Genomic DNA, 21,990 nt, shown 5'->3' with positions numbered 1-21,990 from the left:
CAACCTGTAATAGTAGAACCTGTTTCGTTCATTTCTCACTTCCCCAGCCCCGCATGCTGTTGTGGGAATGCTGGACAGAGTAATGTCAAGCAGTCATGCTCATTAGATTATTAAGACCATGCCCACAGTTCTCCAGTAGGCCACCAGTTGCAGTTTTTAAGCAGTGTTTTAATCATATTTCTATCACTTTTTTACTGGATTTTGCAACCAATTTTAGTGTAATTCAATTATTAAAAACATTTTATACAGTGTTCACTGGGAGTTTAAAGTGTAGGCTTATTATCTAGATAACAACGGTAAGTAAGCAGTAAGTAGTTACTTATTATTTAAGACATACTATAATTGTTTTAATAAGTAAAGAGAAGCTAATATGTAACTTATATAACTACAAGTGGGAATATTTGAATGTGGGCCAACATGTAGCCCCTCAGTGTTGAAGTGTTTTTGTAACAGCATACCCTACTTTTTTTTTTTAACTTAGTGATCCCAGCAGACCCGTATGTTATAATGTTGATATTACAACTGACGGCAGTAACAAAAGGTCTTTTGGTAGCCTGTAAGCTAGCCTGATTGTGAACTGTGTTGGCCAAAATATTCCCTACAGCTTCTGTAACAGAGCAGAAAGACCTTCTGTGATCTACGGTTGCATTTTGGGATAAGGCTGTAACCCAGGTCTTGTGTGGCTTCACTGTGCATGTGTGTATATTGTATAGTACACACACATAGTTGCATACTCATGAACATCTACACTGCACTAGGTGTGCAGTGAATGGCTTTAGCCAATCTTTAGCTGCAAAATACATTAGTTACCTTTGAGCTAGATCTCGAAGCTCTCTCAGTCTCTTGTCTTAGTCTCTTGGTGTTAGTCCAGTATGAGTTTGAAACCTCTGGGATGAAAGTCCTGAGTCTCAGTTTGTGTCTTTTTAGCTGTGGTAGATCTGAGGTATTTTTTAGATCATTAGTCAGCCATTCTCTTTTCTGCTTTTAACAAATGGCTTGACATCTACATCCAGAAGTTCATTCTTCTCTCCACCCATGCAATATTGCCAATATTGCCAACACAACCCCAAAGCGTGATAGATTCACGCACGCGCTTTATAGTTGTCAGGGTGTTCTTTTCATGAACTGCAGCTCCTTTATTTCCCCAAACAGTCCATTGCTGATTGTGGGCATTAAGTCCTATTTTGCCTTCATCAGTCCACAGCGGCTTCATCTTTCATCATTCTTCATTATTCTCTAGACTTCTCTAGATGTACAGATGAACAGTGCACCCCCACTCTTAAAAGCCTTCCTGTAGGTTCTTGACAGTTATGTGTGGGGTTTGAGTTGACCTCCACGCTTCCCCCGAACTGCCATTTCTTAATAACATTCCACACAGTAGACTTATAGACAGCCTTGTGGGCATTGATTACATTCATTTTTAGATCTTTAGACAGTTGCTTAGAGCAGCACGTGAGGGATGAGTCTTAATACACGGGTTGAAAAGTCCGAAAATGTATAAAGGACAATTACTGAAAATATTGAGTCTTATGTTTAATTAGCTTCAGATGCTGTTACTATAGTTTACTATTCCTTAATTAAAAGAAAAAAGACAAAATGTGTTATTTTGTCTATTAATATTTTTACACACACTTACATATATATATATATATATATATATATATATATATACTCATAGGTAGGAAAGGGGAAGAGGTGCAGAACAGGGAGTTGTACCTGCATGCATGCATATGTGTGTGTGTGTGTGTGTGTGTGTGTGTGTGTATGTGTAACAGGAAGAGCCTAGATATGAACCTCGTTAAGACCCAGTAAGCAGCATAGCCTTGCAGCTGGTCGTTAGGTTTTTGCACTGTGACCGAGAGGCCTGGAGACGGTGTGTGTGTGTGTGTGTGTGTGTGTGTGTGTGTGTGTGTGAGTGCGTGTGTCCGTTAGGCGCAGGATTAGAGTCTCCCACCCTTCCCCAGGAATATCCCTCGCTCTGCAAAAAGGAAATACCAGATTAAATCTACATTAAACTCGGGCCTGTTTCCATGTCTCTTCTACTATGTCTGCTCTGTACTCTGCCTGTCTCTCTCTCTCTCTCTCTCTCTCTCTCTTTATCTCTCACACTGTGTTTGTCTGACTCTCTCTTTCCGTCTCTCTTTATCTCACTGTCTGTCTACTGCTTTTTACTTTCTCTCACACTCATCCCACTCTTACTGTTTCACTTTTCGTAGGTCTGTTTAAGTCTCTTTCTGTCTGTCTGTCTGTCTGTCTGTCTGTCTCTCTCTCTCTCTCTCTCTCTCTCTCTCTCTCTCTCTCTCTCTCTACACTTTCTTCATCACCTCTCCTCCCTTTGTTTCTAGTGGACACACACACCCTCTCATTTTGTCGCTGGCCTGTTCCTGCCCTCTCTCTCTCTCTCTCTCTCTCTCTCTCTCTCTCTCTCTCTCCCCATTTTATTTTCCTTCTCTTCTCCTTCCCTGTATGTGTGTGTGTGTCTCTCTCTCTCTCCCTGCCCCCCTTCTCTCTTTCTCTCCTGGGTGTAACATTGTTGGCAGTCTGTGTGAGAGGCAGCAGCCAGGGCTGTAAGGGGATCCAGTGGGAGATCGGTTTTCAGCTGTGTGTGTGTGTGTGTGTGTGTGTGTGTGTGTACCACCGTAGGGCCTACATTTCTCTCTCTCTCTCTCTCTTTCTGGTGTTATATGGAGTTTTTCCACCTGCTGTAGATACAGGCTGTGGGTCTTAGTGGAGGCTTTACAGCAGAGAGAGAGAATGCTGCTAATGTTCCTCACCCTGTGCTGCTCTACACAGCCGCTGCTCTCAATGGCTCCTGTTGTGCTGCCCTCCTGCCTCCCTCTCTCTCTGTCTCTCGCTCCCTCTCTCCTTCTCTTTCTCTTGCACACACACACACACACACACAGAGCCACGGGGGCTCGTCAATGATTAATAGCCTCTCCCTGAGTGGCATCTTGGGAGGCCCTGAGAGAGGCACAAAACAAGCCCTGTGTTTTCCTCTCCTCTCTTCCTATTTCTCTTCTCTCCTCTCCTCTCTTCCTATTTTCTCTCCTCTCTCCTCTCTTCCTATTTTCTCTTCTCTCCTCTCCTCTCTTCCTATTTTCTCTCCTCTCTCCTCTCTTCCTATTTTCTCTTCTCTCCTCTCCTCTCTTCCTATTTTCTCTCCTCTCTCCCTATTTTCTCTTCTCTCCTCTCTCCCTATTTTCTCTCCTCTCCTCTCTCCATATTTTCTCTTCTCTCCTCTCCTCTCTTCCTATTTTCTCTCCTCTCCTCTCTTCCTATTTTCTCTCCTCTCCTCTCCTCTCTTCCTATTTTTTCTCCTCTCTCCCTATTTTCTCTCCTCTCCTCTCTTCCTATTTTCTCTCCTCTCTCCCTATTTTCTCTTCTCTCCTCTCTCCCTATTTTCTCTCCTCTCCTCTCTCCATATTTTCTCTTCTCTCCTCTCCTCTCTTCCTATTTTCTCTCCTCTCCTCTCCTCTCTTCCTATTTTTTCTCCTCTCTCCCTATTTTCTCTCCTCTCCTCTCTCCCTATTTTCTCTTCTCTCCTCTCTCCCTATTTTCTCTCCTCTCCTCTCTCCATATTTTCTCTTCTCTCCTCTCCTCTCTTCCTATTTTCTCTCCTCTCCTCTCCTCTCTTCCTATTTTTTCTCCTCTCTCCCTATTTTCTCTCCTCTCCTCTCTCCCTATTTTCTCTCCTCTCCTCTCTCCCTAATTTCTCTCCTCTCTCCCTAATTTCTCTCCTCTCTCCCTATTTTCTCTCCTCTCTTCCTATTTTCTCTCCTCTCCTCTCTTACTATTTTCTCTCCTCTCTTCCTATTTTCTCTTTTCTCCTCTCCTCTCTTCCTATTTTCTCTCCTCTCCCCCTATTTTCTCTTCTCTCCTCTCTTCCTATTTCTCTCCTCTCCTCTCTCCCTATTTTCTCTCCTCTCCTCTCTCCCTAATTTCTCTCCTCTCTCCCTATTTTCTCTCCTCTCTCCCTATTTTCTCTCCTCTCTCCCTATTTTCTCTCCTCTCCTCTCTCCCTAATTTCTCTCCTCTCTCCCTATTTTCTCTCCTCTCCTCTCCTCTCTTCCTATTTCTCTCCTCTCCTCTCTCCCTATTTTCTCTCCTCTCCTCTCTGCCTATTTTCTCTCCTCTCCTCTCTCCCTATTTTCTCTCCTCTCTCCATATTTTCTGTCCTCTCCTCTCTCCCTATTGTCTATCCTCTCCTCTCTCCCTATTTTCTCTCCTCTCCCTATTTTCTCTCCTCTCCTCTCTCCCTAATTTCTCTCCTCTCCTCTCTCCCTAATTTCTCTCCTCTCTCCCTATTTTCTCTCCTCTCTCCCTATTTTCTCTCCTCTCCTCTCCTCTCTCCCTATTTTCTCTCCTCTCCTCTCTCCCTATTTTCTCTCCTCTCTCCCTATTTTCTCTCCTCTCCTCTCATTTTCTCTCCTCTCTCCCTATTTTCTCTCCTCTCCTCTCTCCCTATTTTCTCTCCTCTCCTCTCTCCCTATTTTCTCTCCTCTCTCCCTATTTTCTCTCCTCTCTCCCTATTTTCTCTTCTCTCTTCCCATTTTCTCTCCTCTCATCTCCTCTCTCCCTATTTTCTCTCCTCTCCTCTCTCCCTAATTTCTCTCCTCTCTACTCTCCCTATTTTCTCTCCTCTCTTCCCATTTTCTCTCCTCTCTACTCTTCCTATTTTTTCTCTTCTCTCCTCTCCTCTCTCCCTATTTTCTCTCCTCTCTTCCTATTTTCTCTCCTCTCATCTCCTCTCTTCCTATTTTCTCTCCTCTCCTCTCTCCCTATTTTCTCTCCTCTCTTCCTATTTTCTCTCCTCTCCCTACTTTCTCCCCCTTACTCTCCCTATTTTCTCTCCTCTCTTCCCATTTTCTCTCCTCTCTACTCTTCCTATTTTCTCTCCTCTCCCTACTTTCTCCCCTTTACTCTCCCTATTTTCTCTCCTCTCCTCTCTCCCTATTTTCTTTCCTCTCTTCTCTCCCTATTTTCTCTCCTCTCTTCCCATTTTCTCTCCTCTCTACTCTTCCTATTTTCTCTCCTCTCCCTACTTTCTCCCCTTTACTCTCCCTATTTTCTCTCCTCTCCTCTCTCCCTATTTTCTTTCCTCTCTACTCTCCCTATTTTCTCTCCTCTCTTCCCATTTTCTCTCCTCTCTACTCTTCCTATTTTCTCTCCTCTCCCTACTTTCTCCCCTTTACTCTCCCTATTTTCTCTCCTCTCCTCTGTCCCTATTTTCTCTCCTCTCCTCTCGTCCTAGAGGGGAACACTAATAGAGAGGAGAAGATGGGATGGGAGCTGTGAAGGAGAACAAAAAGCAGAGAAGGAGAGGTGACCAAAGCAGAAGACAGGAGAAGTAAATGAGAGGAGAGGGGGAAATTAAGTGGAGCATTAGAGAGAAGTAAAAATGTAAAGGGGGAAGAGGAGAATAGCCTGAAGGAGAGGAGCAACAAAGTGAGAAAGACAAAAGAAGAAAAGTAGGGAGGAGAGAGGAGACAAAAAGAAAGCAGAAGAGAAGGAATGGGAAGGGAAAGTCTGGAAAAAACAACATCAAGAAAGGTGGGAATGGTAGAGAAGAGGAGGAATGGGATGGGGATAGAAAAGAAGTGGAGGAATGAGAATGTGGAACAGGGAGGAGAAAGGGAGAGAAGAGCTGAAGTGGACATGAAGTTTTCTCCTGCAGTCAGGTCGTAATGAACTCTCCCTCTGTGATTCCTTTCTCGTTTCATCACACTCGCAGCTCTGGCCTAATGTAGCCAGAAACATGAAAGAGTCTTTCATGCTTTCCATGCAAGTTTTATCAAGGCTGAAGCACCACAGCTTTTCAAGTCACCCTGGATGAGGTTACATGCAAAATAAGTAGAGATAATAATGGGGGGAGTTACAGTTTTATCCTGCTAAGTGACTCAATCAATATCATTGAGGGTTCATCAGGAGTATGTGAAAGGTATCGGGATTTTCGAAACGATGAGAGGTTGTGAATGGGATTGTAAATGTAAAAAAATGGTCGCGAGAAGTTGAATCTTAAATCTTACATTTCTGGGCTGTGCTGGTTTGCTGAAGAGCTGAGACTCAACTGTGCTTTACTGACATTACTGTATCATATTACTGTATTACTGGAATTCAGTTGCCAGATGACTGGCCAATATTTCCCCATCAACACTAAATCTTAGGATACAAAAACCTTTAGTCTGGACATTTTTAAGATGTTCTACTGTGCACTTCTAACTTACATGGCTGACTGTATGATATAATTTCTCCTACAGCTAAAATAGCTTCAAATATACTAAACAGAGTTACGTTACACAACAGAGTCTTTTCTATTTAAGCTTTAAATTTTTAAAGGTTCCTTCAGCAGTTTTTACATAGAACCATGACCGTTCAAATATCTCTTTGGATGCTTAAATCTTGTTTGTTTTTTGTTTGTTTCTTGGGGTAAAACATTAATTATCTTAATCTACAGCTGCCGAGGAGTGGAACAGATATATTAGGCAGCAAGTGAACAGTCAGTTCTTAAAGGCAATGTGTTAAAATCAGGCAAAATAGGCATACTTAAGGATCTGAGCCACTTTGACAAGAGCCGAATTGTGATAGCTAGATGATTGACTGGCTCAGAGCATCCCCAAAATGGCGGGCAGGTCTTGTGGGGTGTTTCTGGTATGCAGTGGCCGGTACCTACCAAAAGTGCTCCAAGAAAAGACAACCAGTGAGCCGCTGACGGGGTCATGGGCACCTCTGGGACTCACTGAGGACTTACAGGACCTGCTGCTGGAACGTCTTAGTGCCAGATACCAAAAGACACCTTCAGAGGTCTTGTGGAGTCCATGCCTTGAATGGTCAGATGTGCTGTGGCATCACAAGGGGGACCTACTCAATATGAGGCAGGTGGTGCTAATGTTATGGCTGGTGTTGGTGGTGCATTGTGTAACAGATATACTGTTCACCTTTCTTGATATAGGTTAGAGATTTCTGGGAGTGCACCAGAGGTGTCTTGTAGCCCCTTTTTTTTTTTAAATAAAATTTTACAACCAGCTAAGCCAGCCAACTCTCCAATGAGGGCTATTTCCGCAGGAGCTCATTTCTGTTTACAGCCAATTTATGTTGATCTTTTAAATTGCGTAAATTAAAATGAAATACTAAGGGAACTGTAACTTTGCAGGCCTTTATTTGGGGGCCTTAATTTAGACCTGCTACTGAGCCGCAGGAGCAGAGTCTGGTGCTAGAGCTGGAGAGGTAGATGGGGGCCAGGCAGAGGGAGGTGGGGGAGAAAGAGTTGAGGCTGCCCTCCCACCTAACCAACCCTCAACGCCAGCCTGCTGAGAGGGAGAGAGAGACAGAGAGGGAGGGGCTGAGCAGCGGCCACAAGGTGAAAGCAGATCTGGAATGTGTGCGGAATGTGGAGAATGATGGGATTTTTCCTGCTGGGCGGCGGAGAGCGGGACCACTGCTGAGCGCTGACCAGCACAGACACACACACACACACACACACATCCTCTCCACACATTTGCACAAAACCTTTCTGTTTCTCAGAGACCAGCCTATATCCCTCTGCCATCTTTCCCATCCTCATATCCCTGCCCATTTACTGCACTCATGCTCTCCTACTTTCTCCATTCTACTCGTCTACTCGTCGTTTTCACTGTATTCCGTCCATTATAACATTCCGTCTGTATCCGACCCAGACTCTCAGGCTCTGCTTCTACATTTTATCCTTCCTCACACTTCAGACCACCCCCTCCCTCCCTCCCTCCCTCCCTCCCTCTCTCCCTCCCTCTCTCCCTCCCTCTCTCTCGCTCTCTCTTTCTCTCTCTGTTCCAAGCCAGGCAGCTGCCTCCTCCAGCTCAGGCTGCTGCTCCTGCTGGCGCCGTTCCAAGGCCTGACAGTCACAAGATTGTTATTTCATTTATTTCATCTTTCCTCTCCTTGTTTGCCATCCGCAGCGTCCTTCCAAACACGCACCATTGTTCGAAGTTGCCTTATCAGCCATCACCTCCACCATGGAGCCTGTCTGTAAGACTGCAGGGGCTCCAGACATGCTGAACTCCACAGATCAGCATGTCCAGAGGGTCAGTAAAAGGCACGTTTCGGACAGACCTTAACCCCAAATGTGGTCCATCAGTTAGAACATGTTTGGTGTTTAAAGGGAGCTTTTTTTCAATTTGCACTGCAACTACAAGGCTAATATAAACGGTATGGGCAAAAGTATTGGGACAGCCGGTCATCCGTTGTTTCGTCTGAAATCAAGGGGGTTAAAAAAGAGCTTATACTGCTTTTGTCGCAGTAACTGTCTCTACTCTACTGTGGTTGGTGTGGCGCAACAGATAACACCACTACCTGCCACTGAGCTACCACACCACGTGGGAGACTGGGGTTCGATTCCCAGTCTGGGTGACTATGCTGCGCTACACCAATAAGAGTCCTTGGGCAAGACTCCTAACACTACATTGGCCCTCCTCTGTAATATGAGTTACCTTGTAAGTCGCTCTGGATAAGAGCGTCTGCTAAATGCCATAAATGTAAATGTAAATGTACTGTCCAGGAAAGGCTTTGTATACTAGATTCTGGAGCATCGCTGTGAGGATTTGATTGCATGTATTCTGTACTGTGACAGTTCCGTATGAATACATGTACCACTACACTCCTAATTAGAACGGTAGCTGGAAAGCAACAGACTGGATGTTTCTTATTTTTTTGCAGTCAAACGGCAAAAGAAATGAAAAATGAGTCTTCAGTTTTGCCAACTATTTGATACCATCAACCCCAGCAGTGGGATATATCAGATGTTGATCATTCTGGAAATGTCAGAGGATAGTTTTTCCCACACATTTGTCCATCAGAAATGCTAGCTGCATTACCATAGCACCATTTACACACGTGAACACACTTGCCTTAAATGTGGTTTCGTGCACTGTCACGAATGTCACCCAGAGGGTGGAGCAATGCTGTCTGTAACAGAAGCCACATGGGATTTTATTTATTTAATTATTATTATTTTTTTTTTTTTACTTAAAATAATTTCATAAATAAAAATAAAGAAAGTATATTTGGCTTGTAAACGACATTTTGTTTTCATTCACTTTAGTTTTTCCATAAGCATTTGTTGCGTCAGCATAACCTTATACACTTATGCAGACCACTTTTGTTCAGGCAGTCATGCTAAAGCAGTGGTTCTCATATCTGGTCCTGGGGACCACCTGCCGTGTATGTTTTAGGTGCTTCCCTGCTCCAACACACCTGATTCAAATGATCAGCTTGTAATCAAGCAGTTGTAGCAGTTAATGCATGTGAATCAAGTATGATGAAGCAGGGACCAGGATTGAGGATCACTATGCTAAAAGCTTGAGAGCATGGATCATTGAATCATGGGATTCATAATTACTACAATTATTTTTAATAGGAGAAAGGAATTTGATCTGGCAATTAGGGTCATTCCTTCTGACACTGAGGAAGAGTGGACACCAGGATCAAGTTTGAGAAACAGTTAGGAAGTCAGGGGGCAGTTAAGGGTCCGCCAATCAAGTGACGTGTGTGTGTGTGTGTGTGTATATATATATATATATATATATATATATATATACAGAAAAACATAGGTGTGTTTTTGTGAACTAAGATACATACTCAGAACCAGGCGTCAATTGTGTGTGGTTACGACGGACACTATTCTTCCACAATGCACATATTGAAGTAGGTTGCCATAGCAACGCTTCATTACTTCCTGTTGGTACAAAAAACAGCTTAGTATGTTAATATTTTGGGTACTAATCTGTCATACCTGCACTATTAAGATTAATATAGTCTATAGAGTATATAGTCAATACCTTACGGTATATGTGTGTAGTATGCCACCTACGCAGCCCAGGACATTTTCGAACCCTCGTGGCAAATTTGAGATAAAGAGTAAAACCAGCGTGTAAATTTGATTTTGCTGTGAACTATTCTTTTAACACACAGATATTGGAAAGCGCTACCTTGTTTTTGCCTGCACGACAAAAGGCAGAGAACGACGTGCTTATTTGAGCAGAAAGCTTTTAACAGATGAAATAACGTCTGCGGCCTGTGTGCTCAAAGACCTGTGTCGTAATTCTCAGACAACGCACAATAACAGTCACAGCAATTACTTTTAGACCTTCAGACTCTCTCTCCCTCTTTTGCTCTTATGCTCTCTCCCTTTTTGCCTCTCTCTCTTTCTCTGGACAGACCATATTTTACGCTATGAAAACCATATTTTTTATTCCTTTGTCAGAGACAACTTTTAAAAAATTCTTGGCTTGACTAACCCCCCCCCCCCCCCCAAACCCCTCCTTAAATGAGAAACTGTCAATTTAATTGGCTGTGATCTAGTATGCAAAGCTGCTTTCACTTATTGCGCTGAGGTCTTATCCTTTAAATATGAATAAGATGGTCGGAGAAAAAAGCACTGGGTCTTCTGCAGCCTCAATGCTTTGAATTAAAGCCAGACACACTGGGTTTTGCCCTATTTTATTATTAAGGGTTTTTTTTTTTATCTCTTTTTATTGCGAGATACAGTTTTTCTCTCATCCCAGTGTCGAATATTCAGCATTTTACAAATACTACTCCAAATCCCAACCACCCCCCCTTCCCCTTTCTGTCTCTCTCTCTCCCTCTCATTCCCTCTGTCTTTCTCTCAGTCTCAAAAGCATGGCTGTGGGTCTCTGAGGAGTCGTGGGGAAAAGCTCTCTGAGCCGCAGTTCTTTCTCAGAAGTCACTTAGTGCTCCTAAACAAAACACACATCTGCAACCAAATCTTTAATCATGTCTGCTCTAATCCAGCCAAGCAGCGCCTTTCCAGGAGGAGGGAGAGCAGGCGAGTGCAGCTATCAGCGACATTAACACATGTATGGCACAGTGAGGGTGTTGGGGGGGGAGGGGCCAACCGATATAGAGGCTGGCAGATAAAATCAGCTGATATTAATGCTCCATTTATTAAGACTATCTACTGATAAAGCCAATGTCCATTTCAAAGTTATTATATAACTTTTAAGTCATATCCAAACATTTCACATTTCCTGTAGATTTTTGCCACTGCTGGTAGACCCATATGACCGTACGTCGCGATACACCTGCAAATTCAGCCACTTCCTTTACACTCTGGCCTTTGGCATGCCCAAATGCAGGCAATCCTTAATCCATTTTAACACAACAAACAAGACATTCACTGCATTGTACCAAATATACTATGAATTCTGTTAAACACTGCACAGCTATTATCGATTACCGAATATCCTCGTGCAATGCCACCTTAAACATGTAAGGCTATTCTTTTTTCTGGGAACTTAGATAGATAGATATACAGGTAGATAGATAAACATATCATATAGATATACAGCTAGCTTGCTAGATACATATCTAGATAGATAGCTGATAGATAGATAGATAGATAGATAGTTACATAGAAAGATAGATAGACGGATATGCAGACAAACAGACAGACAGATATGCAGCTAGACATATAGATAGACAGACAGATATACAGTTACATAGATAGATAGTGATAACACTGTCGTATTATTGTTTGGGTCCTCGTGTGCATGCATGCGTTTTTGAGCAGTCAGATCAGGTAGTTTCTCGCCGAAGACGGCCACGACCTGGCCTGCGTGTGCTGCAGAGTAAATCAATGGTGTTTGGTGCTGTGGGGCCGTGGCGTATTCCCTGCCTGGCCTGCCTTTAATTGAAGTCTTGTGTCATCACTGTGAGAACACAAGCTGCTAGATGTTGTTCAAGGGAATTAACACGGGTGTCGTAATGGGGTCGGCCTGGACTGGACCACGTCCTCTCTCTGGCACCTCTCGGACTCAAGAGACACACAAGCACACACACACACAGACACACTCACTCACACACTAAGTTACATACAGACACATACACATCCAGACATGTGCGATCATTCATGTGACGGCCTTTGCTGCCATGAGGAAGAGCGTTCACAGTGTCTGCTGTGGATGTGTGCTCTCGCTTTACTCACAGCACCAAATGCTTCCATAAACAGAACCACATTAATAACAGTTATCCAGAGGCAGCGACTCTGATTTACCCTCAGATAGCGGCGCTCCCGCTCTCAGACACGACTGAAAAAGCAGATACACATCGACAGAGGACTGCAACCCATTCCTGCTTCAGAGGGAGCGAGAGCGAGGAAAAGGGAAAGAGGTAGCGAGAGACTGACTGAAGGAAAGATAGATTGGGAAAGGGAGAAAATAGAAAAGATAGTGAAGGGGAAAGGAGGCATAAAGGGAGAGAAAGAAAGAGGGACAGGGATGATAAAGAGAGGGAGAGACAGAAACAAGAGGACAAATAAAAGGGGGAGAAAGAGTGAGAGAGGGGAATAAAGGGGGGAGATAAGGGCAGAACATGAAAGAGAAGAAAGGGGAGAAAAAAGAGAAAAAGTAAGAAACTGAGAGAGAAAGGAGAGATAAAGGGAAGAAAGGAAGGAAGGAATGAGGGAAGGAGGGAAATAGAGATAGGGGGGAAATAATAAAAAAGGCAAATTGAGAGATAAAGGAACGAAAGAAAGAGGGAAGGAGATAAGGGGATAACAAGGAAGAAAGGGAGGGAGGGGAGAGGGACAAGGGCCATTGAGAAAGAGGCAAAGAGAGAGAGAGACAGTGGTGGAGACAAAGACAGAGAAATACAGAAAAAGGAGAAAGTGTCAGAATGTGGAGAGAGGGAGAGAAAAGAAAGAGAGAGTGGGAAAGAGAAGGAGAGAGGAAAAGACTGTGTGGGGAGAGAGAGGGAGAGGGAGGAAAGCAGCCCTTTCTGGCCCTGTGTCTGTCGGAGCGAATGGACCATGTGACAGGACATGTCGCGTTGAGTGACAAAGCTGAAAAAAAAGCCTGTGAAAAAAAAGTGGCAGCACAAAAGTGAACCGCTCTCTACAGTCTCCCAGCAGCTAGCCTCACAGCAGAGAGAGAGAGAGAGAGAGAGAGAGAGAGAGAGAGAGAGAGAGGGAGGATAGAAAGAGCTTAAAGCAAGATGGAAATAGGAGGCTAAAAATGGCAGATATGTAAGTATGTGTATGTAAGGAATAAGGTAGCATAGAGGGAGAGAGATGTGTTCATGTGGATCATATACAGTAGTCTATATGATTGCACGTATGAAGGGTTAGGCTGTATCCGGCTGGGAAGGAGAAATCGTTGGCTGTGGGAGAGAAAGGCCGATGTTGTCAGAAGGGTAAAATGGAATGGAGATGTAGAGACTGAAAGAAAGACAGCAGGACAGAGAGAGAGAGAGAGAGAGAGAGAGAGAGAGATGGAGGGGGGTGAATAGTCTGAATAGCATGCAGTGATAATGTCAGATGCTTTATAACTTTCAGTGGCTGCTTTCAACTGAGGCCTTGAGGCAGACATGAGCAGCACTTCACCATGTCATAGTGAGAGCCTCTACAACTGACTGAGAAAGAGAGAGAAGGGGAAGAGGGGATAGAGGGGGGTAAACAGTGTATTAAGATAGAATGCTAAAGAAAGTACGAGTGAAAGAAGTGTGGAAAGGAAGGGTGTGAGCAATGCACTGCATCTTTTTCTATAGAAAGTAATGAGCATTTACTACCTTTCGACCTTTCCACCACTCATTTCAGTTAATCGTAACATTATGTAGCAATTTTACCTTAAAATGACAGCTTCAAAATCCTGTTGATGCTCCACTTTGGGGAGAATGGCGTCTCTGTCATTGCCTCTCCAGGCTCAGAGTGCTACTGCACTGTATTACTTTGGTGAGGCTGCATGAGCCACCACAAGGCAGTCATATTTTTGTGAAATCATGTAATATCACTCTGCAGTGACAGTTGACATGCTCCTTTTTATGTCAGATCCGAAATCTGTATCCCTCAGCTTGTCCAGAAATGCATGTGTAAAGCATGTCCGTGATCGGGAGAGCTCAAAGTGTGATTTGTATTTAGCAGTGAAGGAAAAGTGAGATTCCACTCCACACCTGCAGGGGGAGCAGAAAATACCAATCCTCACAGAATGCCGGTTTAACTCATTTAAACCTAGGGTTAGGTGGGTTCCAAGTGTGATACCATATTTTACATACCTGTATAAAAGACACAGGATGCTGTCTTTATTGTTGGATGCACTGTGATTGAGCCTATTTTATCAATAAGAATGTTACATATTTGTTACATGTCAAATAAATGTTGGAAAGCTAAATGTCACTAAATGACATCTTAAGCTAAATAGCGTATTTTTTTGGCGTAATTGTGCCATATCTTTTAGTCTGCCTAGTCTACCATCTCTCCTACTCTTGAATACAACTGAAATCCCCATAAGCTGCTCTCATTTACATATCTTTTGGTTTCTGTTGTCAGACGATGAGTATGAAATAGTGATTGAAACTAAGTGCAAAAATGAAAAAAAATGCAAGAATTTAAACCATTTCCAAGTTTCTGCTCTGCAGAATACAGTCATAAAAAGCAGAAATACTTTATTGGCATTAGTGTAAGACTACATGATCTTAGTTAAAGCAGCAGTATGTGATAATTAGCATTTTTTGCTCCTGGGCTCCCCCTACAGTCAGGAGGCGGTATTCACCAGTCAAAAAGGACACACTTTACACATGAATTTCTGGGCTTTTTGGGAGATGGAAGAAACATGTGTACTGAGGTGGTAGAGTAATTTACAGACTGAAATGCTGTGTGGGACTGATATGCTAATTTGCTCGTTGCGTGGCAGTTATTACATGCGTTGTACTGGGAGGAGTTTTGGTTGTCAGATGCGTCTTGGAGCTGCCATTAACATGCGTTTTTGATAACTGGATCACATTCACATTTCACTTGTCCGCATAAAAAGCCAGGTGTAAATACCCCCCAAAAGATTGGATCATTGAAACCACATTTGGAGAAGGAAATGCAATTAAATGACAAGTGTAAACTATATCAAGGTATATAGGATACAAAACGTGGTGTAAACAGGTCCCTGGAAAGGATTTACGCTGCTATAACTAAGAGGCTTTTTTAAAGATTTTATGCAACTTGGCCTTTTCCAGATATAATCCTGAAACTCAAGATGCATGACGTGACCGTTGTAATCCAGAGAATGCAGAGATTTCACACCAAACCGTTCTGAATGACTTTGATTACATATGTCCCCTTTAATTTGAATTTGCAAAAATATTGAAATGTTTCTCTTTAAAGGAGTATTCTAGTGTTATACAGCCTAATCTCTATTTGCAGAATTTATAGTGTTACAAATCTCTGTAGAAATAATGAAAAGTGCCCTACAGAACTACAGCTTTACATAAATGTTTACTGCCCATTGGCTTCTATTAGACACGTCTTTTGAGTCTCCGTTTTTCTGCTCTTTTCTAAGTCCAGCGACTCAAACTGAACGGACATGAATATTAATCTGTGGTAACGGACTGTATGCTACAGATACATCAGATAGAGAATAGCAGAAAAAAGCTGCAATGTTCCTTTAAATTGCTTTGTTCTAGGCCTTGCACATCCAGTACCTCAGCTGTCTCCAATGCTATTCGAGGGCTCTTTTTAACATCTGCAGTCACTTTACCCGGCTGATGCACGCCCAGCTTCTTTGGCATGGTGTTCTGTTTATGTTTAGCACAGCTAGACAGACAATAAGAAAGATTCATAGTCAGTGGCGTCTGTGTTTGCCACAATATACGCTTATAAACAAGTAAAAGCGCCACGTTATAGCTTATAAACCTTTAATAACCTCACAGTGTGGGCTTTGTGATGGCTTGAGCTAGTGTGCAGTGCCAGCCTACCATACACATGGCTAGGAATTGCTATTCGTGTATGTGAGTGTGTGTGGACACAGTCTACTCTCTCTGCTTCCCTCCCACCTTCTCGGCGAGCTGGAACGTCCTTTCCTCAGTGGCCGCTTTTGACAAGCTGAAACGACGCCAGCTTGCTTTTGCTGACGGTAGATTTCCCCCCCCCTCTTCGTGCTGTTTGAGATTGTGGGTCTGGACAGTATGCAGATAACCATTATGAATGTAGCCCTGTGTGTGTGTGTGTGTCCGTGTGTCCGTGTGTCCGTGTGTGCGCGCATTAATGAACAGCTGAGACTGGCTACCCCATAAGGCCCGACTGCCAGTGCTCCATCCTGTTTTTAGTTATTCTTTAACCAGCATTCCTGGAGTGATTCAGACATATTCTGGAAAGTGTTTCAGTGTTGCATCACATAATGTGCTTGGTGAGTAATCACAAATCTCAGCACAAGTACAGAAAGCTCAAAAAGCAACAATATATGAAGGGGTTGGTTTCAAAACACATTCCAACAATGCAAAAATTATCCAAAAATACATTGCTGGCTAATTTTATGAAGTTTCTGCATAGTTGCTATTCAGTTTTCAGGCCTTTGTTTTTTTAATTATGATTTCCAAAACTATTTAATGCATTGTAGTACTCTTTTCCAAATCTGGTAGTAAAACAAATGGTCTCAGTCTCAGGAATCAGTCTGTTTTTAGATATCACTTTATCCCTTTCGATACCAGATTTTCTGCCGATACAGAAAATCGATAGCAATACCAACTCTGACCTAAATACTCAATAGATGGCTATAAGTCTTGTTGTTTATAGTGCTCCACTTTTTTTTAGGTTTATTTATATATATATATATATATATATATATATATATATATATATATATATATATATATATATATATATATATATATATATATATATACACACACATAAAAAAATAGGATTATATATATATATATAACATATGATGAGCTTGAAAGAACAGCATTTACTGGTTGAAGAACTGTACATTTTAAAAGTTTTAGAGCTATGAAAATGAAAAAATAAATGAAAAAGAAAAATTGCCACAATGCAGAAACACGTGCAAGTAGGGAAGATTAGCTTGAACAAACATCTTTTTAATTGGGGTTTAAAATTCACATTTTAGAATAGTGAAAAAAATGCCAGTTGAGAAACAAAAAGAGCTTATGCAGCAATTTCACATTCAGGTACACGTAAAAATGTGCTAAACAGTGTGTGGCCTTTAAACAAGCTGCTTAAACTCAACTTCTGGTTGAAACACCACATGGAAACAAAAAGTGCTGTTTAATGGTAATAAGTATTTATGACTGGCTTTTAGTGGTTGTTTAAACGTTTAGTTTCATACCCCAAGCAGCTCATTCCTTTACGGAGAACAGTTTGGCTTTCCATTTGTCTTAACAAGAGAGCGGTGATTACACTGACCACCACCGTTTAAAAACAGTGTGCATTTCCTGGTGTATTTTTCTAGAGCTCCAAACACTGAATTATTGATCTGTTTGTATCAGTGTTCTGTTGGGTTTCTGAACTGCTCCTCTGACGGCCGAGGCTGTATTGTTCCCCGTGACCCTGAGCCGCCATCAGCCATTTCCCCCAGTGCTCAGAGAGAAGGGGATACAGCGGAGAGCGCAGAGGCTGGCTGGATGAAGCCGTAAGCACTCTCTCTTTCCCTCCTGTGTGTTTGTGAAGCGGCGCCGCTATTGAGAGGCAGGCTCTGGGGAGCCGGCGCTAAACTTGATCAAACCGGTCTATTTGTCTTAAAGCTCCCGGGACCTGCCTCACTTCCTGTTGTGTAATTCTGCCTGTTCCACAGTCTCTGACACTGAGCAGGGAGAGGGAGAGGAAGAGAGAAAGAGAGAGAGAGAGAGAGAGAGAGAGCGCAAGAGAGAGGGGTGGAAGAGAGAGGAGGCCTCCAACCTAAAGAGAAAAGGAGCAAGAAGGGAAGAGCGAGATTGAGAGAGCAAGGGAGGGAAAGATAGCAACCTCCAGTCTAGTGAGAGAAGGAGAGAGATAGATTCTGAGAGAGGGAGATGGAAAGAGAGAAAGATAAGGAAAATGAGGGGTTCAACTTTGAGAAGAAAAAGAGAGAGAGAGACCAGGAAAGGGAGCGAGAGAGAAAAGGAAAAGGAGAGAGAGATAAGGAAAAGGAGAGAGAGAGAGAGAGAGAGAGAGAGAGAGAGAGAGAGATAAGGACAGAGAGAAAGAGAGGGAGGGAAGAAAACTGCATTCTGTTGGCACATGGCACATTCCTTTTAAACTATGCTGCTGTCCTCTGCTCTTTCTAGAATGTTCCTTTTCCTTTTTTTCCATCTCCAAACCCTGAGGTTGTTCAGAAATCTGCTTTTTGAAGAAAGCTGGAGGCAAACTGCTGATACGCCAGAAGTTCAGCAAATATTCAGATGTGTTCTCAAAACCCTCTCCCCATCAAAACTGAGACTAAGCCAGTTTTCCATATCAGTGTTTACAAAAACAGCTACACTAGAAGTCCAAATGTTTGTGGACACCGCTTCTAATGAATGCATTCTGCTACTTTACATTACACCCATTGCTGACACAGATGTGCAAAGGCACACACACACACACACACAGCTGGTCTAGTCCCTGTAGAGAAGATGAACATGCACCTCTTGGTGGGCGTTGGTGGGCGTTTCATTACAGAGAGTGCAATTTGGCCTGGTTTAATTGGACGGAGCAGGATAAAAAATGATTAGAATTCCCTGTATGGGGGGAGATTTTAAATTCTGCAGGTACTGGTGAATTTTGTATGCATGACAAAAACATTGTGAGAAATATTGTGCATCATGCCAATATAATATCGTGATTTTTTTATCATATCGCCCCTGTAGCGAACGAGGCATAAAGCCTCCCAGCATTGAACTGTGGAGCAGTAGAAGTGTGCTCTCTGGAATGGTGGTGCTCCTTCCATTCACATACTTTTGGGATGAGTTGGGGATGAGGTAGAGTGGTGATCATTCAACATCCTGACCTCATTAATGCTCTTAGCCATCAAATCCTCACAGCAGTGCTCCAAAATCTAATAAAAAGCCTTTTTAATGTCCTTAATTTCAGAAGAAACAATCAATAAGCAGGCGTTCTTTGTCCACATAGTGCATCTCAAATCAGTTCTATTTCAAATCAGTGAGGTTTTCCAGGACATGAGTCCTTTAACGCACCTTTTCCACACATTTTTTCAAAGCGCGTGTTTATTTGAACTCTGATCAGCGTACAGTTTGCGCAGGATGCCGAGAGGGCCTCTGGATCTATGGTACTTTAAATATATGCTTGAAACTGTGTCCCCACATGAGCATCCAGCCTCCAAAACATTCCATTAACCTCTCAGGCGGTTCGGTGCAGCGCTCAGGCTGTGCGTAACCTGCGCTGAGAGCGGCTGGCCTGTGGCCCCCGAGGGCCGGACAGATGTGGTAAAGAGGCTAATGCATTTGTGTGGAGAGATTGCAGCGCGCCGCCTCCTGTCATCCATCTCTCATCCCCTCTTTTTTCCCTCCCTTTCACTCTCTCTACCTCTTTCTGTGGCTGAGTGGATGCCACACACACACAGCACTCACGCCCCTCTACGCCTCCCACACACACACACCAACACTCAGCAACAACATGCACATACACACACATGATGGGAGGGGTTTAGCCTCATGCTGCAGGCTCCTCTCACTCCTATATTAACATGGAACGCACATACACACTTTTCCGGCCTTTTTGTTTTTAATAGGACACTGGGCATGTACACATCAGCCATAATATTATCTCAATCTACAGTGGCATCTGTCAAGGGGTGGATATTTTAGGCAGCATAAGAACAGTCAGTTCTTGAAGATGTTAAAATCAGGAGAAATAAGCAAGCGTTTGACCATCTGAGCCAAATTATGATGGCTAGACAACTGGGTCAGACCATCTCCATAACATCAGGTGGGTCTTGTGGAGTTTTTCTGGTATGCAGTGGTCAGTATCTGCCAAAAGTGGTTCAAGAAAGGACAACCAGTGAACCGGCAACAGGATCTTACAGTACTTAAAGGATCTGCTGCTTAAGCCTTGTGGCCAGCAACCAAAAGGTGCCTTCAGTCTGTCTTGTGGAGCTAGTGCCTCGAATGGTCAGAGCTGTTGTGGCGGCACAATGGGGACCTACTCATTATTAGGCAGGTGGTGCTAAGGTTATGGCTGTTCAGGGGTTATAACACACCCTTAACATGAAACTAAAGGCCTCCCTATTCCCAACTGCCACCCTCTGAACAGTATGTTTGGTCCTGCATCTCTGGAGCTATTTGAACATGCCATAACTAATGGCTGAATGTTTCACTGTATCTGTCCGTCACTTATCTCTTAAGCACACATCGAGAGAGACCCCATGACCACAGTCTACAAACAAACGGCCATTTACAGTGCGGTCAAAACAGCATTTCAACAATTCAAATTGCACACAATAACAATTCCAGTATAAATGACCCTTGGTGAAGGGCACACAGCGCTGTAGCATTCGTTACCATTACTGTTATTGGTCTAAACTCTAGTCTTTACCTCTGTTAAACCAGTTACACTTACTGTGCTGTGGCAACAGTACACTCGATACACTCACAACAAGCTACCTTGAATAAGAGATAGGGGAGAGAGCGAAACAGACCTTTCCACACGATCTAGCTGAATAATGGTAGTTCAGTTACAACTCAGTGGCGGTTTGAGCTTCCGCAGGCCCTGGGCAGACGTCAGCATCCCCCCCATTCCAACAACATAACAAAAAAGTTATTGATTAGTCTGTTCGTTGTGATTATATGTGTGATTATATTAAACATTACCTGGGATGCATGCTGTGTGCACACTTGTTGGACAGACTCCTGTCCAGAGCCTACCCCGGGATCACTGGGTGCAAGGGAGGAAAACCCCCTAGACAGGGTCCAAGTGCATCACAGGGTGCCACACACAGTCATTCACTTCTGTAGACAATTTAGCATATTTAACAATTTAGCATAGCCAATACACCTACCATGTGTGGTTTTGGGAGGCGGGAGGAAACCGGAGCACCCAGTGGAAACCCGCATGGACATGGGGAGAACACATCAAACCTCACAAACAGAGACTGGAGCAAAGATGGAAGCCACAACCCCAGTCCCCCGGAGCTGTACCACACACGCACTACCTGCTGCGCCACCATGCCGCCTGGTTTCACACAAACCAGTCAAAATACAACACTCTGACCCACTCTGTGTCTTGTGGCATAGTAGTGCTTCCATGATACTCTGGGGTTTGTTTGGGATTTGTATTTGGTTGGTAAATAAGGATGTTTAGTAGTAGTTATGTTAAGCACTGTGGTTTGTGTTATTGTACATTCTAAGAGACGGTTGGTGTGGTCGGTTGCCGTTTCCAGGGAGTTCTGAGTAATCACTGTCATGATGTCAACTAAGCAGAGATAGAGCCTCATATAGCCTGTTTCCTGTAGAGCACTGTAGAGCACTATAAAGTCATTGATGTGAAAAAAGAACTTCACTGTTCTGGTCTTTTTGTGTGGATCCTGTATCACTCCCCAGAAACATGCCGTCTGGTGGCTGCCCATGTCGCCCATATCTAAATCTGGCACTGCTATAGCTACAGTGAATCTGAAAAACTGTTTATAATTATTCGGTAACAGGATATAAAGAGTTCATTTTAAACATCTACACTGCATTACAGCTCAGTAAGTATTGTAACTGTATATCTCTATATATATATATATATATATATATATATATATATATATATATATATATATATATATATACACATATATACACACACACACACACATACACACACACACACACACACACACATACACATGACACACAGTCATATTACAATATTATGACCATCTACCCTAATAGTGGGAATAACCACCCTTGGCTCAAATTACACAAGTGAGACGTCATGGCATGAACTATATCAGGGGATGGAAGGTGTTCATTGTAGAGGTTAACTGGTCCACGGTGGGTCATTGATTCTTCTGTAACACTCGCCAAGTCAGCATTCCCCTCTTGCATCAGTGGCCCATGGGGCACCACTGTTACGCCATTGGGAGGCACTCCATGCACAAGAAGTTAATTCTCTGTACACCTTCAGTACAATGGCTCTAGTACACCCCCGAAGTGTTTAAAATGCTACCATATCTCGCCCACTGTAACAGTCATATATTATGGTCAATATTATGACCAACCTTGGTTTGGAGTGAACTTGGACTGGGACGTCAAAGATGCACAATT

General features: G+C 43.2%; 1 protein-coding gene across 2 annotated transcripts in view; it reads left to right on the top strand.

Moving 5' to 3' along the window:
- The window catches only part of wnt5b (wingless-type MMTV integration site family, member 5b), a 104,744-nt gene that overhangs the window by 40,335 nt on the left and 42,419 nt on the right, over positions 1 to 21,990 (top strand). Inside the window, exon 1 of one of the 2 annotated variants that reach the window (XM_072673917.1) lies at positions 12,960 to 13,012. The exons of the other annotated variant lie outside the window; for it this stretch is intronic. The gene's annotated coding sequence lies outside the window, so the exon portion shown is untranslated. Of the gene's footprint in view, positions 1 to 12,959; positions 13,013 to 21,990 lie in introns of those variants that run through there. 2 annotated transcript variants of the gene reach the window in all.

This window comes from Salminus brasiliensis, chromosome 2, assembly GCF_030463535.1.
Source record: "Salminus brasiliensis chromosome 2, fSalBra1.hap2, whole genome shotgun sequence".
Lineage (NCBI taxonomy): Eukaryota > Metazoa > Chordata > Actinopteri > Characiformes > Bryconidae > Salminus > Salminus brasiliensis.
Note: the sequence above shows the minus strand (reverse complement) of the source record. Positions and strands in the feature narration are given on the sequence as shown.